The sequence below is a fragment of the Chionomys nivalis genome, chromosome 5, assembly GCF_950005125.1.
Source record: "Chionomys nivalis chromosome 5, mChiNiv1.1, whole genome shotgun sequence".
Lineage (NCBI taxonomy): Eukaryota > Metazoa > Chordata > Mammalia > Rodentia > Cricetidae > Chionomys > Chionomys nivalis.
Genome location: NC_080090.1, coordinates 27,874,799 through 27,893,620, shown reverse-complemented (window position 1 = coordinate 27,893,620; position 18,822 = coordinate 27,874,799). Strand labels below are relative to the sequence as shown.

The following is an 18,822-nucleotide window of genomic DNA, read 5'->3' as shown; positions in this document are numbered from 1 at the left end:
CAGGCTGGAGTAAGAGGGAGGTTCTGAGATCACAAGGTCAGGCCATTTCTATTGTCAGGCTTTCTGGGTTTGGGGTCTGTGACTGGCTTTTTAAGTTTCAATGACAAAGATGGCACACCTCACCAGGAAGGTCCCAGCAGCTATGGAAGGTTCAGGATCTAAGAGTAGAACTGAGAAGTGTGGTTCTGGCCCAACTCTGTTCCCAGCACCCTGGGAAACTTGGGTAGTGCATTTGATGTATCTCTCAAGAACTCAGTGCCTTTCTGTATGGCGAAGAGGATGAGCTCGCCAACCTCCCAGATCCTCAGAGCTTTGGTGGTGCCGAGATTGATCCAGCACAGGCACACTCACAGCGCGTGGTGCACAGGTTAGGGTAGTGCTGACCTTCATAGAGCTTACAATCAAGGAAGAAGGATGCATTGTTCCACACACTGTGAGCACAGCCAGTGCTTCTTAAATGAGCAATATGCCAGGCACAATGGTGTCCTTTGGTTTATTTTCTTGCAGCCCGCACAGAAGATTGAAGATGTCAGGTTATCATCGCCATGTCCAGTTTGCAGATAGTGAAATCAGTCAGAGTGCTGATGAACTGGCTCAACAGCTCCACACAGAAGGACTCCACTCTCCACGTCCTTCCTTTCTTCCCAGGGTTCAGCTGCTCCTTCACAAGCAGTCTTTGAGGAGTCAGTGAGAGTAGGGAGGGAGGACTCAAAGCTTACTCCTTTAGCAAGTGTAATCTGGACTCGTCTCCTGTTGCTGATTGGATGAGAATGAACAAGTCAACTTGCCTTCCTGTAAAATGGGTCCATTGTTTGCTACCTGACCCACAGAGATGTGTGATTTAAAACATTCCGTGTGTGACCCGATTTTAAAAGCCATGCGAGTTCTACAACGGTGTGGGAATGTGCAGATGGGGCCTGCCGGGGTCTCCATGCAGTGTCATAGGAATGATGATTCCAAACAATCTCTTTTGACAGTCTCTCAACATAGGCCAAAGTCCACTTGACCTGTTCTCTGACCAAGGAGGAATTTGAGCATGAGCATTTATAAACAGATCCCCTTTTTCTGCTTTTCAGGGTGCCAGAATTCCCCTCTTCTGCTTTTCAATGTACCAGATCATGAATTATCAAAATTACCATAAATGAAGCAGAAAGAACACACATGGTTTCTTTGTTTTGTTTTGTTTGGGGGAGGTTGAGATAGGGTTTCTAGGTGAAACAGTCCTGGAAATTGCTTTGTAGACCAGACTGGCCTCAAACTCACAGAGATCCGCCTGCCTCTGCCTCCTGGGTGCTGGGATTAAAGGCGCCACCGCTGCCAGCTCACATATGGCTTTTTAAAACAACTAGATGAATATGGAGTGTTTCCTTCTGGAAAAGGAATGTCCATCTGTCCCATCCCTGGTCATGTGTGTCCAGGCAACAGGAGGCCTGTTGGGCCAAGGGTTTCTGAGGCTTTCAGAGCTGAGATTTGGCTCTCAGAAAAGGCCTGTGCATTCCTGAGCTTTCTAATGATGCAACCCTTGGTGAGGCAAGGGAGTAACCAGTTGATATTTTGGAGAGTGAAGCAGTGTCTCTAAGGAATTATTTTTTATGAAGCTGGGACACTGAAGTGTTGCTGATTTATCTTAATAGCAGATACAATGAGCGAATGTCCCAGTTGCCTCTTTGTGCTTTTGGCAAGTCTAGATAGAAGTGGAGTGGAACAGACCCCGCCAGAGCTGCTAGTCCAAGGTTTAGGAGTCCTAATCTTCCCAGCTCCAAAGATGTACTTTTAAGATCACTTCTGGAGTCATCCAAGCTGCAGGTGGACACCTTGTCTTGGCCAAGGACAAGGTAGGTTACATTATCAAGCTTTCTGCTCTCAGACAATTTGCTTCGACTTGCAAGGAAATGACCACGCTTAACACTGTGGCAGTGAGTTCCTTAAGATTAGTTACCAGTCTGGCTCGTGGGTGCTGTTGCTGTGTAAAGAAACTTTCCTTTGTCACACGAGGAGCCTCCAGTTTGTCATACACATGATAAGGGTTCTCAGAGGACACAGCACAGCAACTGCTGTGTCAGAACTGGAATCAGACCATGCTGCACCCAGGGCCTTAGAATTTGGAATATAAATTATGTCAAAGCCACATTCAGTGCTATAACATTTGCTAACCCCTATCAGATATGGATAAGTTCTCATGGCTTAATTTGGCATATTGAATCCATTTTTCAGATTCTCTTTGGGGATGGAAAAGGAAATGCACAACTCCACTGTAATTTTTCTTTTGTTTCTTCAGAATGGGACATAATTTTTTATTGTTAACTGGTGGAAAGAGATGAATCACAGCCAACTATGGCTCGCCCCTGCAGGAGAAAAGTATCAGACTATTGCTGAGAACATATTCTTTGAAACAAACCAGAATATCCGAGTTTTGTAATTTCTTCCCACTTAAAAAAGCCCCAAACCATGCTATTGAGAAAATATTAATGTTCTGACCAAGACCAAAAGAGTTAAGGAAGTAGAAAGCTAAGACTTCTCTGAGGAAAATACTAGAATGCTGTGTGATGAATCCACTTCATGGCAACTTCACTGAGGACAGAGGAAGCCCTCCAGGGGAAGACAGAGAAGCCTACTGACGTCGTTGATCTTTCCTTCTTCCAAGGAGAGGTCAAGAAGTTGGCTGTGAGCCAGGCATCCCACACTCCTGAACCAGGTCTGCTCGGGCACCACCTCAGGCGGATCCCGTCATTTGGCTCCCATTGCTGCTATTGAGTCTAGAAAATATGCTTGGAAATAAGTTCTCCTCTTTTAGCCAGGACAGTTGCATGCTGAAAGCCACTGCCGAGTGTTTGAAATTGCTTGGGTCAGAAGCAATTATCCCTCCCCTCTTCTTTGATCTCACAGGGTTTGGTGGTCAGTCACTCCTCATACACTGGAATCTCTAGAGTGTGATGGCTCTGTCTGGCTTTTGAGGTGACTGAATCACTCGGTATTGCGGATGGAAAAATATTTAAATGGGCTTGTTGTAGTCATGATTACAATTTACACTTTGCTTCAGCAGAACTGCTTTGTAGACTTTTATGAGTTAAGGATCTTCTGGGGCAAATCCACAAGGAGAAAGCAGGTACTTTTTTTAACCCTTCAGTGCTTGCTGGAAGAGTGGTCATATATGGTCTTTTAGCTGTACCTTCCCGTCAACCTCTCCCAAAAACAGAACCTTAAATTGTCCTATTTCCATATAAAAATTTGATTTAACAAAGACAAGAACAGTCCCTCTGTACTGTGTGCAGAGCCAAATGACTTTTGAAGGGTCCCTGGAACCCAGATAAGAATAAAAACCACAACCCCTGTTCCCCTCTCTGCATGACCTGCTCATAGATTTGTGGATGATGGCTCTCACCTAGAGATATCTGAAATAGAGTCTTGGTTCCCATTTGTATTTTTCTTCATTCATTATGATTCATTTATATTTAAGTTCAATGAAAACAAAGGACAGAAGAAACAATATATTGTCAAATATAACATTGTCTTCGAATTTTAGTGGTATGTTAGGATGTCAGATCTACACCCTGGTGAAATTAAAAGAATTCTAACTCTAGAGCAAACCACGTGTTAATTCAGGGCAGAGTCAGGCCATGCTCATGCCTGTTTTCAGACCCAAAGTTTTTAATCAGTAAGAGAGGCAATGGGAAGAGAAAGTACAAGAACTTGAAAGGAAGCAGAGAGACATACTCAGCACAGTGGCTTTGAACTTCATCTTTTCCCGGGTTCAATGTGGTGCCTCATATATACATAGATTAAAAAATAGTCACAGTCAGAATTGAATCAAAGGTTCATTCACCCTGGTAGGCTACATGGCTAACAATGTGGCTTAGTGTTAGCCATTGGCTCAGGGCTTCTGACCCCTCTTCTAGATTTCTTAGCTCACTGGACACTCCCAGTTACCAGAATTTTCTTAACAGAGTACATCTTGAGCCCAGCTCTGATGGAGTTGAAGAGTTTGGTTTTGTAGAGAGGGGCTTGTTTCAAACCAGAGAAGCCCTAGGGAAGGGCCAATTCTGTATATCCTTGTAATTAGAGACAGACTATTCTTGGGAGGGTTTCTATGGAGGAAGCTGGGAGGAGATAGATAGTTTAGGGAGATGTTGGCCCTGCCCAGCAAGCTGAGCCATTTCTAGCAGATGCAGAAGACAATAGGAAATCATTGTGCTCTCCCAAGCAAGAGTGTGATATGAAAGCTGTCAACACAAAGCAAGCTTGGAACCAGAATTTTCAATTAATGATAAAATATCTCCTGTGATGAGATAGAAGATCATCTCAGCTCAAGAGAGCCTGTCGAATCTTAGGCACCTCCCATGTTCTCATCGTGTATAGACTTTATAGAAGTCAGTTGGGTATGGCTTGGCTCTTTTGTTTAAGGCATCTCCACCCAGTCACCCCAAGAAAAAAATATAACCTTCTTTTAGTTATACAGTTATAAGATGCAGGCATCTGAAGGAGTTTTCTCTGTAGCACAAATGTCAAATAAAGTGTCCCATAAAGGTTCAAAATTGGAGAGAACCTTGGTCCATTAACCTTAAAATGCCAGAGAACTAAAGACCTAGTTTATTAACATTTTCCGACTCCTGTCTGCTCCTGAATAGTCATTATGAAACATTATTCTTTAATGTGACTTTTCCCCCCAAAGCCAGTAAAGAGCAGACCCCAATGCGCCACTTGATTTTGTATGTTTTTCTTTGTTGTTGTTATGTAGTATAATATCCCCGGGCACATGTTGCTTCTGAGCTTTAATTACACTTTTAACCCAGCCCTTTATGTCTGGGTCCTTAATGTCCAAGCTCCTATATAATTACCAAGTTGACTGTGTGGGAATGAGACAAATATTTCTTGCATGACTTTACCCTATACATTACTATACTGCTGTACTCCAGCCGCTTCCTGAGCTTGGAGCTGTACGCTCAACTTGAAAAGACCCAACCAAAGAGACTCCTATCTCTGGCCCACAATGCTAAGTTCAGATGGACAGTGACTTGATCCAGCTGAGGTCCCCAGAGCTTTTGGGGAGGATTTGAGTTTGGCACTGGAGCCTTGGTCCAGAGCCTGACAGGGTCTTGGGAACTTTTATTCCCTTTCTGTCCAGCTGTGTGTGTGCATCTCCAGTCATGCCTCTTCTTACAGCTGTGAAGTAGGAATTCCTTAGTATTTGAAAGGGGCCAGGTTTCTGAGACCTCCTGGAGGAGGAAGTCACTGTATTTTACAAACCAGAAAAACATTGCTGATGCTGGTTGCTAAGAAACACCAGAATTTGAAGGGGGGAAATAAACTAGGGTGAAAGGGGAAGGGCTATGACCAGTTAGTCAGGGGCCTCCACTTAATTCTGGATTGTCTGGCTTGTTAAAACAAGATGGCAGGAGTCTGGTCCTCTCAAGTTAAGCTCCTCTGTTTCTCCCCGAAAGCCAAACTTCTGTCCCTTCTGCAGAACTGAAATGATTTCCATAGCATTTTATATTTTATATGAGAAGCAATTTCTATCTCATCTTTTTTGTGTATGATATAGAAAAGTAATTGTGATTTTGTGTGTGACATGCATTAAGTATTCACATCTTATAAGAGAGAATAAAAGAGAAAACATTACCTTGAAATCTAAGTATCTAGTGATGGTCATCAGTATTTTATGCCCACTAATGTAAATCCTTTTCATATGTGCTTAAAAACATACATATACATTTATGTACAGATATTTATATATTATTTACTATGAACAGATTATTTGATAATCTGATTTTATTTTATCTCTGTTCAACCTATGTTATGTTATGCTTTTCTTTTAATAAATATAAATATATACCATTCTTTTGGGTGGTTTATACATATTCCATTATAAGAATAGTCAATGATTTGTTAAAACAAATTCTGATCAATTAACATTTTATAACTTTCTTTGATTGCCACTGTGATTAATATCTCAGGGACATCCCTTTTATCACCACTGCCATGCCAAATGAGTACCTGTCGAACTTCCTTTTCAGGAGACTGTCTCTTCAGGAAGCCTCTACAGTGTCCATAGCTTGAGTACTGTCCCATATTGCCCATGAGAACATTTGTACAGGTTTACAATCCTGCCCTGCCAGCAGTGGATAAAAGCATCAAAAAACTAAAAATGGAGATGGGTTTTCCTCTTTCTTAGGATTTTTTTCTAAATTTACTTGTTCCTAGAAATTTACTTCTAATATCTCAAAAACAAATGTCACTTATATAAAGTGGTATAGCACTAATATTGAATGTCCAAGTTCTAAAATAAATTATTAAATTAATAATTTGTGAAACTTGGAATAAAATCAAAAATCACTTAGATTCCATTGTCTCTAAGATTAATAAGGCTAAGGTTACTTTGCATTTCTGATAAGTTCAATAGGAAGTCAGGTCAATGGACTGACATAGACACGGGGCACCAGGCTTTCATCTAGACAAACCCGTCTATGCTTTCTTTTCTCTTTTTTTCTTAACTAGTTTGAGAAAGAAGGAGTGGGGATGGGTTCACAGCTGATTGAGACGTTTCCCTTCTCCGATTAGCTAAGGGAATACTGTCACCTCTACTGAGAGATGATTAGAAGGGTTGGCACTGATTTCCCAGCATGCACATGGAATTAATTATATGCGGCCTTTGAAAGTGGGGTGCCTCAAAATTGTGGAGGTCAGTGAAACAATAGCAGATAGAATCACAGTTGAGAAATGCATCAGCAGGATGGAGCTGTAGACTCAAATATAGTTTGGATGAGTGTAAATCAAATATCCAGTTAAAAGTTATAACTAATATTAAATTGTGTGTGTGTGTGTGTGTGTGTGTGTGTGTGTGTGTGTGTGTATGACTGGCAAATGACTGGTAAGGAAACTGGCAATCAGGATAAAAGTTTAATGAGTTACATTGTTAATATTTAGCATTACAACCAATGCTTTTAAAAAAATATTCGATGAACCTTACTAGCATATTAACTGTCTTTAAATAGTGTTAATACCTGTGAGGGACACGTGCGAAGACTTAAGTTTAGATTGTGTTCCGGAACTTATTCCATAAGATGAGTTCCTCTGACCTAAGAGTGATTTGCGTGTGTTAGAGTACAGAGGAGAGGAGGAGTCGAGGCATGGCTAATGCAGAGCATTGTGAGTGGTGAGGCTAGAGCTAAGATACATAAAATAACTGTGTTCACATATCTGAAGATCCAAGTTCTCCCCCTAGACTGAAAAAGGGCAGAAGAGGCCCAACTGCCTGAAAATGAAACTAGAGAATTCCAAATAAGCACAAGGTCAGGAGATATCATATTGAAGTCATTTAATCATTATCTCTTGAGGTGCTGAGTTTTCCATTTCTAGTGGCAATGTGTAAAGACCAGGTCACCATCTAGACGCCACTATGAATAGAAATTCCATCTAGGGAAGTTTGTACCATACACTTTTCCCCAATACAGATGTACTGGGCAGCATTTACATGGGCACAACACTCCCATCAGTAAACGTGACTTTGCCAAAACCTAAAATTCTTTTTCAGAGAAGTACTTTATTGGCTGATAGTGCTAAAACTCCTAATAGTCTATCAATAACTGCTGTCCATCCTGGCTATAGCATAAAGAAAAGGGGAACAGACTGCATCCTGGCTCACTGGCTAGTGATGCTTGCCTGATTCTGTCCTCACAAGTGAACCTGGCAGATTCTGATGTGCCCCCATGGTCAGAGCTCTCCGTCCTGAACCTTACTTCTCGTGTGCAACCCCACATACCTATCGTACGTGCCTTTCCCCATCTCACTTTTGCTCTGCTCTAAAATTGGTCGCCGTATTGTCTTTGACATAGACAATTCTTCTCATTACAAAGTAAGAAAGTGTCTCCAGATGACCCAGACGTGGAAAAGAACATGAAAAGGAGACTTCTAGCTAATAAAATAGTAATGGCCTCTAAGTGAATCAGAAGATTCCATTTTAATTATAATTAGGGAACTATACCTGCAGGACACTTTCTCACCTACGAGATGTTTGAAAATCAAAGGGTTTGAAGAAAGCTCATGTAAGCACAGTTCAGGCAAAGAGGTCCAGACTGGATGTTGAATTTGGTGATATCTTTCCAAGGTTAAAATGTTTATATTCTATTCCAGTAATATCATTCGAATCTCTCTTTTCCTAGCTTATTATGGAAACAGCTGTGGTATGTTGAAGCATCCATCCTTGTTGAGAACAAACTCACGTCAGTAGGCAAGCTGTTCCCTTGCCAAAGTATTCTTTAAAGCATTACTGGCAAAAGAAAAGCTGAAAATCACCCAGATGTCCGCAAGTGATGCATTCTGTCAGTATTTACTTTAGATCTACTGTATAGCAGCCAGTACTCTGGGGCCTGGGGTTATCTCCTTGGATAAAATGAAAATCTCTGGCCTCCCAGAATCTCCATCCTAATGCATCAAGGTAGGACCATCAAGATAGTGGATATTTGTTTTAACCAATTGTTTGATGTATTTGTAATGCATGTGATATGTGTGTGTGTGCATGCATGTGTGTGTGTGGTGTGTGTGTGTGTGTACACATGTATGCTGATGTGCGTGCATGCGGAGGTCAGAAGATGTCAGGTGTCCTTCTCCATTGCTCTATGCTGTATACTCATGATACAATCCCTCTCAACCCAAAGCTTCCTATTTTTGGTTAGGTTGGCTGGTCAGCAAGCCCTCATGATCCTCTTGTGTCCATCTTCTCATGCCGGTGTTACAGTGCATACAGGGTAGTACCCAACGTGTTCTTGGCTGTAGGAATCTCAACTCTGATCTTTCAGATTGTATAACAAGTGAGCCATCTTCTTTTTATTTTTTCTGATACTTTATTTTACAGGGTGTAGATGTATGTGAGTTTGCTTGCATTTTGCAAACATTTTTTACAAATATTAGCTGAGAAACATCAATGTCAGGAATGGCTATTGGGGTTTTCTTTTTGTAATCAGCTTCTGGTCATGCTTAGTTTTGTTATTAGCAAATGCGACTTGTGTAATAAAAAAAACTTACGGGCGATCAAACAGAAGACAGTTATGAAGCCAAATCAATAATGCAGCCAGAAAATAAGGCTCCTACTTCAAAGGAAAAGGACAATTCTTCAACCTGTCTGTGGCTACCTAAATGGAACTGATTGGATGTTTAATGCTGCCCAGACTGAGGGAATGGCATCGGAATTCATACTAAAGTACTCAGACCACAGCTGTGTCTTGACGTGGGCCTGCGGAATTCCAGGCTTCAGGCAGGGTAGACTTGCCCTCTCTTGCAGAGCAGTAGGAAGGCAGATGGCAACTGTGAAGGCTCAGCAGAAGAATCTTGAGCTCAGGTCTGATTCTGTCAGTGGTGATGTTTCCTTCACCCTGTAGAAGCCTCGGTCCCTCCTCTGGACCATGGTGAACTTATGTAAGAGTTTCTTACTTAAAAATGTAGCCCACCACCAACATTTAATGAACCTATATTCTGGAAAGTCTTTGGTGACAGGGAAAAGATTTGAGAACCTAAAATTCTCTAGAATCTTTGAGAAGATCTCTCCCATTCTCCAGTCAGCTTTCCCTACGCCTATAAGCATACATGTGTCATGTATGTACTCGAATATCTACTTTGTGTAGGTGCAGTCATTGTGCTTGCGCTATTTCCACTTCAGGACTATAGAAAGTATTTGGGGGTTCTGTTTTTAAAAGATAACTAGAAGTTATTTTTAATGCACCCATTTGATAATATAATCTGAGATGTTGCTTAAAAATGAAAAGGATGGGAGTACAACATCATTTTTTGCCTTCTGGAAGTTGGGTTTCTGTCGGATGCACAGACCTGGACCTTGCCTCTGGCTTAGGGTTATAAATATAGAGGAGAAGGTGTGATTACTACAGATGAGATTCCATGTTTGTGCGCTAGAGGGATGCCAGCCATGAAGAGCCTATGAGGGCTGAATTGATAAGCCATCTTGTTTGATCATCTATAAGGAAGCAGTGAAAACCCATCCTGAGTAGAATATGTGACTTGGAATCTCCATCCAGCTAGGACTATACCAGTCCTGGCCGTGGTGGATTCAGGGTCTGTTGTATAAAGCCAGCGAGGATCTCATAGGTCAAACAGAAAGAAGGGATGCAAAGCCAGCTTGCCACTAGGGGAAGATAAATGCCACACAGAAGGTTCCATGGATTTGGGGTTTGGGACACTTGCTGTGAATTCTCTCTTCCCACTTGTTTTCTGAACAATTGGAAAATGAATGAGTCTGTTTACATGTCTTCCACTTGTCTTACCCAAGCCGGAGACCAGCTGGGGAGACTGATTTGTTCCCTGTCCAAGGCGCCAGTCACCTCTTCCCTCTGAGTCTCTTTCTCTTTCTTGGCTGCTGAGTTCCTTTAATCCTGCCAGACTTTCCCTCCTGTCTCATCAGCCTCTCTCCTGCCTCAGGCTATGCTCAGTACGGCCAGCAGCCCCACTACATGTGTGCACGTCCTTGCTCCCAAGGTCCCTCCCTTCCTTGTGTTGTCACTACTTTCTTCAGTAGGGTTGATGTTCAGAGGTCTTAAGCTTTCTCCTTTCTGTTGGCCACTTTCAGAACTGAGAGCAGATCCAGATGGTGTTGGCTCCCTGGTTCGCACAAGCATCCAAACCTCTGTGAATAATGTCCCTCTGCCACAGAGCGGTTCTTCTGGGTGCGTTCATCGTCCCTGGGCTGCTTTGAACATCCAGTCTCTGCTGTCGGCAGCCCAGGCCTCAGCTCTTACTTTGCTTTTTCATTGTGATGGTAGTTTCTCAAGTGTCAGTCATGTTGAGGATCCCTTTCTGTGTGTCTTCTGAGTCCAAAGGTGGACTTTCTTTAGATGCTCTCTCTGAGGCAATGCTATAACTTATTACAGTGCGTTTTAAAATAAAGATATAGCGATTAGAGGGCCCTGTATTATCTGTGACTCTTCTGTGTTCTATGAAGTCTCTGTGGGCACCTGTTCCTTTCCCTACATCTCCCTCATTCATCTAATATTGTGGTCCCCTTCTAAGCTGCTGCTGGTTTCTCAACCTCAAGGGCTCCTATCATGAGGGCCCGCTGGCCTGGCCACTCGTTGTGCCAGGCCCTAAGGGCTTCCTTTTGCTTTCATCACTGGATAGAGATGATCTGGTGGGGCAGTTCTCAGCCAATAAGGACAAACATTTGTGGAATTATGCACCAGATGAAGATCTCAGCCTTCCTCATTTGCACAAATTTACGTCATAATACTTTAAGATACCATTATCATTTTCTCCCTCACTCGCTTCCTTTCGTTTTCCTGCCCTCAGTGCCTCTTATGCCCTCTCTAGCTCCTCCCCTCTTTCATTTTCCCTCCTTCCTTCTCTCGCTTCTATTTTTCATTCTCTCCATCTCCAGTCCTTCTTTCTTTCCAATTATTTTTCTTTCTTTATATCTTCAGGTTTGTTTTTCTTTTTTTTAAATTGAGCTTTGATCTCAAAGTCTGCTTTGTCGAGATGCTCAAAACAGACCCTGCCCAGAGTCCTCTCACAGTTCAGTAGAGGAGTCCCGGCTTTTCTGAGACCCTCTATTGACTCTCCAGGTTGAAACAGTTTAGATTCCACATAAAATATGTGTTGTTTACCCAGGCTCTTCATGCTCTGCATACTGTTACAGTCCTTGAGGAGCTTGTCAGTGACAAGTAAGATAAATGAATAAAGAGGACTTTACAAGTGTTTAAAAGCTAAGTATAGCATGTGCTGCCCACTACTTAATTAAACAGACCTGCGCTTAGCCTAGGAGCTCAATGGTGGAAACTTTTAGGCCCCCCCTCCCCTAACACCCCACTGCAGGCACCAGCGCTCAGGATGTTAGAAATTCCTTGGTAGTCTGCAGTTGCTAGCTCTTTAGCCAGATCCAACGCTCTGGTGCTGATTGAAGCAGTATGGACTGGAGCAGTAGCTTGGGAGTTGATAGTGGGGTTAGTGAACGACAAGCACCCCTTTGAACCTTGAGAATTTCCAAGGATGACTTGTGAGTTTACGGTAGGGTTAGTGCTTTGAACCTCAGTCAAGACTCCATGGATTTCATCCTTCTCACCAGGAACGTTAAACTAATGTGAGCTGCTGCTCTTTTATGTTCAGACAGTCTCTCCGAAGTCCCAGCTCATTTCCAGAATAATCTTGTTTTTTTTTTTCTTTTTATGAGGGAACCAATCCACAAAGATTGAAGTGTAGTATACAGGTGTCCCACAAGCATGCTACTGTCCTAGTCAGTAGGGCTTGAGTCTCTCTGTCTCAATTTCTTCTTCAGGTAAGCCAGGATAATAATCGCCTCTATGCATTAGTAGTCAGTAATACACATTTACCCAGCTTTTTACTGTCACGGGCTTCTGTCCAGTATTAAAGTAGACCTCCATTCCAGTCTTTGTCACAGAGCTGTTGTGCCAGGTGACTAAGATGATATAGCAGCGCACCATTCCTGGTGCGGCAAGGGCCAGGTAAGCAGAGTGATAACTATTGACATGGGCAAGTGGCCCGTTCTTCAGAGGCCCACATTCTTTCTCACACTGTGAGGCAACTCATGCTCCCTACAATGGACAGAGTGTAGAGGTCTCTCCCTGTCAGTCATCACCCACCCTCATAAGCTGTGCTGGCTGGAGCAGGACAGAGAAGATGCTGGCTTTAATCCTTATGCATGACCCTCCAGAGAATTCCCCCAGCTTCTTAAGAAGCGGGGAAGCTGCTTGATAGGATAACCTTCCTCTTCTGATGTTAGCAGGAGAAAGAGAGAGAGAGACAGAGACAGAGAGAACAAAACTGCAAGTTCTGCTCTCTAAAGGAACCAGGAGAGGAGTCAGCATCTGCCCGGGATGAAGACCCCATTCCTATGCTTGCCCATTCCCGAGAGGCAGAAACTGAGTCATGGAACTGATTCGCTGGGACTCACAGTGAATATTTGATAGAAACAAACTGAGTGCTGGGCAGGTGCTGCTTCTCCAGAGACTATGACAGCTGTCGTTCAAGACAGTGAGAAACCTGCAGTATCTGTAGAAGGGAGACCAGTGGTCTTTGAGTATATTATTCCCATACAAAAGAGAGGTATGTGCTTGGGGATGATCCGGGAGGATTTTGTCTGGGATTTCTGAAGAAAAAAAATAGTCTGACAGGAATTTTTTACATTTCATGGGAAGTAATAACAAAAAAATGTGATGGCAGAATGGGGAAGTGAGGCCTAGGGGAGAAGAGGCCAGTCCACATTTGTGAACAGATGCCAGTACCCTGGCCCATTTCCCCAGAGATGTCACAGTTTGGCATACATAAGTGTACGCGTGTGGTTCTATCCTAAAGTCCTCCCCTTATTTCCAGAACTGATAGGATCTTCTTACATATGAGGGTGAGTGGTTAGTTCAAATATTTTTTCTATTTCTTCCACATATAATAAAGAATAAAGAAAGTGGCATCCACATAATATGTCTTGAGTTGCATTTTTGTTCATGGTCATGAGTAGACTGGTTAGCTGTAGCACCTGCCTATCCTTGCCTCCTTCTCATATCCAAGCCAACTCTTAGCTGCAATGGAGCCTAGCTTGATGCCCCTACCTTTAGCTGTGGGGGACTCTCTCCTGCCTCTGGTTATTCATGTGAACCTCCCCTTCACTCCCATCCTCTTCCCAAACTGCTATAGTCAGCCCTCCTTCCCCATGTATCTTATTGACCTTTGCTTTGGCCTCTGCAGCTGGATTCGTTCCTTACTCTTCACATTGCTACTGTCAGATCCTGAAACCACAAATCTGGATTTTGTTTTCTGTTCCTTCATTCACTAGAAGAATGATTATGAACTTAGGAGCTCTTTCTCATTGCCAAGTAAACTTAGAATAATTATTTCAATTGTGCGTGTTTGTGTGTTAGAGGTACAGAGGTGTAAGTATCTATGTGCGTTCTTATACACATATGATTTTAGAACCCAGAGGTCAACCTGGATACTGTTCCTCAGGAAATATCTAACTTGGATTTTCAGACAGGGTCTCTCACTGGGATCTGGGATTCACCAATATGCCAGGCTGCTGAGCCAGCAATCCCTAGAGAGCTTCTTGTCTCTGCTTCCCAAGTGCTAGGATTATACGCATGTACCGCCACCCCTAGAATTTTACACATATGCTGACCAAATAATAATAAGCATCTCCCCGGCCCCCAAAAGTAAGGTTTTGAAAAGTACCTGCTACATACACTTAACTTGGCACACAATTATTCCGGTCATTGATCAGCACAAAATGACTTTCTGAACAGTTGTCTGTAATAAACCCTTGACCTCTCTGATTCCTGCTCTTACACGGAGCCTCCTCCTATTGATTCCTGCAGCCTCTTCATCTCCTGATTATTTTATTGTCCACTGTGACCTAATCATTTGTTGACTGAGGTTTCTGTCCTACCTGGTCCTGCAGCCATTCAGTCCCAAAGAAATACATAGAGGCCTACATTAATTATAAACTCATTGGCCTAGTAGCTCAGGCTTCCTATTAGCTCTTATAACTTATATTAGCCCACAATTCTTCACTGTGTTAGCCACATGGTGTGGTACCTTTCTAGGCGAGGCAGTCACAGATGGTTTCCTCTACAGCTGGGTCACAACTGCAGACTTAATCTTTCTCTTCCCAGAATTCTCGTCGCCCCACCTCTATTTCCTGTCTGGTCACCCTGCCTATACTTCCTGCCTGACTACTCAGATCAGGTAGAGAAAGAGATGTAGAAAAATTCTTCAATGTTTTAGATTCCCCTTCTGGGAAAGAGAGAAAAGAGAAAACCTGATAGAAATGAACTGTAATTACCATGGCGCACTGTGGTCTTCCTTTCCCATGGTAACAAATCTTATTGTATGCATCTTTCCTTCTGTTTTTTAAACCACACTTATGTAGGTTTTAATGCTAATATCATCTAGATGACGGGCCAAAGCTTGATTCCTTATTGCCACCTAAGATAGGTGTAAAGTTTTAATATTATACTTTTTTTTTTTTTTTTAGTTTTTCGAGACAGGGTTTCTCTGTAGCTTTGGTGCCTGTCCTGGAACTAGCTCTTGTAGACCAGGCTGGCCTCGAACTCCCAGAGATCCGCCTGCCTCTGCCTCCCGAGTGCTGGGATTAAAGGCGTGCACCACCACCGCCCGGCTTAATAGCTATGCATTGTCATTAAGCTATGGCATTTACTAGTCAATCAAGGATTTCATCTCGTTTTGAAAACTCCATGGATAGAACCTTTAGAAATATCAGAGGGATACAGAATCTAGCAACTTTGTACACACAGTGTTTATCAAGTATTTTAGTTAATGGATAAAGTCTTGGTTTTCCAAGTTGACTTTTGGTACTGGTAAAAGCCTTTCAAAGTCCCCTGGTATTTCAAAGGCTAGGGAACAGTGAGAAAATGCCCTTCATAACACCTAGGTATTCCTTATTCATGATGAGGTAATTGGGCAGGTTGGCACTAGGTCCGGTTTACTGAGAAATAGAATATTCCTTAAAGGAGAACAAATTGACTTGCTAGGAGCTCCAGATTTGTCTCAGCAATCATGATGTCACATATGGAAAAAAGAGTCAAACACAGGTGGCCAAAGATGGGAGCTTCAAAGTGACAGGTTGGGACCCAGGAGAGTTACTAATCAAGTCCCTGTGTTCCTAGATGCTGTACTTCAGAAACGTTGTCCATCTCCAAGTCCCCATGAACGGTTTCAGGTTTTCAGTTAGGTCTGTCCCGAAGACCTGCTGCTGTGTGGTGGATCTTTCATGTGTCCTGTGGTTGGAGGGGCGTGGGCCACCTGCTGAAACTCTACAGAGTTTGAACAACTGGCATCCTTGTTTCAATCCTTGTTTAAAAAAAAAAAAAAAAAAAAAACTTCCTGCAGGTTTTCTTTTGTTGACCATTAAGGAGTATTATTTTACCATTTCTTACACTTCCTAGCTTTTCTTTGTGTGGTAGAAAAACAGTGTAACTAGGCAGGGATGCAGTGAGTACTGCAGATTGTGGGGGCAGGATACAAAAAGAAGTCCATTTTCAATTTACGTTAAAGGAGCCAGATTGCTCAGTTGTTTTATGGGTCCTAACATGATCACCCAGGCTGTAAGGCCTCGGTCACAGTTTAAGAGATATGTTACAAGCAAGATAAATAAAAATAGTCTGAAGTATCAGACCAAACTCAGTTTTTCACCTCTGTTTCACACTCTTCTCTCATCCCAGACTAATCAAAAGAAGCTTCTTCCGCTCACGATTGCTCTGTGTACATTTCCCCCAGATCTGGTATTCATATGAACAATGTGGTTTATTTATATTTCAGCACCAAATTGGAAAGATGACATCATTCATTTACAGTCTTCATCCCTTGACATGCCTACTCTCTCACACCTCATTTCAGCGGACACATTTAGGGCTGCATACAGCATCTTGTTTAGCTTGCGCATTCTTTTATGGAACACAGTTCAAAGGTAGGGAGCTTTAGGATTGTCGCTGGGAAGAGAATGACCTCATAAAGTCACAGGGGCTCCCCTGAAGGATAAGGGCATTATGATGTTTACACTAGCAGTGTTATTATTTGTTCCTTTAGCCTTGATCGCTTGCTCTTGGGCTTGCTCTTCCTTCTCCACCATCACAGATCTCGTACCTCCCTTCAGGCCCCTAGAGTTCTATTTGGAAGAAACTGTTCCAGATTTATTAATCAGTGAGTTCAAAAGTACAGTGCTCCGTGGTGATACTGCGGTTTTAGGTGTGAGTGCTGGGCTTCGGCACCTCCTGTCTAATGGCAGGAGGACTAAGGAGAATCTTGTCCACAAGGGTTCTACTGGTCTGCTCTTTCTCAGAAGCCTCACTTGTCCATTGGACAAATGAAGAATGGAAATGCTGTCAGCTGCCATAGATTGCCTGGATTTTTTAATTTAATTTTTAAGTTGTTCTATTTTATATTTTTATTTTTTATCATATACATGCATTTTATGCTCACTTTGGGACCTTTCAAATATTGTACACTTTTTAAAAGATGGAACGAATAAATCATGAGGCATCTTTTGGCAGGTGGAGTTGGGACATGAGGTGTTTCCAAAGCTTAACAGACCCTGGGTACTTCAGGGATAGCTCTTCCCACCTGTTCAGCTATTGGCCTTCTCTGCTAGCAGCCTGACAAGGAAAGGGGCCTGGAGATTTAAAATTGAAAGACCCAGAAATGTCCATGCCCTTTGTTAAGAAATGACTCTTGAGGCTAAAGCCTGTGTCTTCCTTTCCTGGCTGCCAAATGACAGTGGTAATAATTCCTCCAAAGGAAGTTTGGAAAGCACAACTGTGCATGAAAAATACCATGAGCATGTACTACTTTGAGTTCATAATACTCTTTGCTATTAAATAATTATTTTTTATTGATTTTTATTGAGCTCTACACTTTTCTCTGCTCCCTCCCTGCTCTTCCCTCCCCCCTTCAATCCTCCCCCAAAGTCCCCATGCTCCCAATTTACTCAGGAGATCTTGTCTTTTTCTACCTTCCATGTAGATTAGATCTATTAAATAATTATTTATATTGCACAGTAAACTTCTGACTGGTTGGAAGCCCTGATTGGCCCCCAACTTCTGGCTCTCTGAGAATACTGATGGTCCACTGTCATCTTGGACTGTTATAGCAACCCACACTATGTCCTTAACTCTTGGTGACCCATCCTACTGAAAAAAGACGTACAACTCCTGTCTAGCATGACAGCATCCTTCATCCTTCCAGCCACTCCTTGAAGCAGTATCAGCTTGGTGTCTGCTTCTGCAGTCCAAGCTTTAAGGGTAGGCACAAGGAAAGCACCCAGAGGAGGCCGAGAATATTGCTCTGTGGCAGAAAATAGGCTTAGTATGTACAGTGCCCTGAGTTCAATCCCCAGCACTGCTAAAGAGAAAGATGAAAGAAAAAAAATGAAAAGATAGGAAGAAACGAAGGAAGGATAGAAGCGAAAGACAGAAAGGAAGAAAGAGAGAAGGAGGAAGAGAAAGAAAGTAAAAGAAAGGAGGAAGAAAAAGAGAGAGCGAAAAAAGGAGGAAGAGAAAGAGGGAGGGAGGGAGGAAGGAAGGAAGGAAGGAAGGAAGGAAGGAAGGAAGGAAGGAAGGAAGGAAGAAACAAGAGCAGGCTGCTACAGAAAGTGCTGTGAATTAGTGAGACTCGAGAGTTAGGATGAAGGAAAAGCCAAGGAGAAGAACTGAAGGCCAAGACACAGCATACACAAAGGAGAAAGTTCTGCAGCACAGGATGACAGTGAAGATGGTAGTAAAGGCATTGGGCTGACACTTGCTCCTCACAGCAATCCCAGGAAGGATCCCTCCCATTTTAGAGGTAAGGAAGTTGAGGCTTAGTTAATCACCTTAGGACAGCACAGCCAGCACGTTAGGTGGAGCAACACTTGAATCTGGGCAGTCCTATCCTTAAGTCCAGACTCTGACTTTCCAGGCAAGCTGATTTCTTCTGCTGCCCTTCTGAATGGGCTTTGGGTATTTTTTGTGTTATTGTGGCCTCGTTAATTCAATTCATCCCTGTTCTTTTTCTTGCCCTGAAACATAAAGGAATACAGCCCTGTGGCTCTCGGGACTCCATTATGACAAACACCACATGATTAGAGCAGTCAGCCTGTTTTCCACTGACATGGCACCAGTTACCGCAAAGAACAATGGCAGCTAAATGTCTGTAGACAACCTTTCCCAAGATACTGTCATGTTGCAGCGGTGACCCATCTCCGTCAGTGTCCCTGCATTTGCCGGCTTTGGAGTGGACTTCTCTTCCTTGTCCTTGGAGAATATTGTTTGTCATTCTGCTTTTCCACACAGTCCTCTCCCAGCATTCCTTCCAAGGCTTCCTTCTGAC

At 42.8% G+C, this 18,822-nt stretch overlaps 1 protein-coding gene across 9 annotated transcripts in view; it reads left to right on the top strand.

Annotated features, from left to right (window-relative positions):
- Erc2 (ELKS/RAB6-interacting/CAST family member 2) overlaps positions 1-18,822 on the top strand; it is an 893,871-nt gene that overhangs the window by 699,164 nt on the left and 175,885 nt on the right. The window lies entirely within an intron of this gene.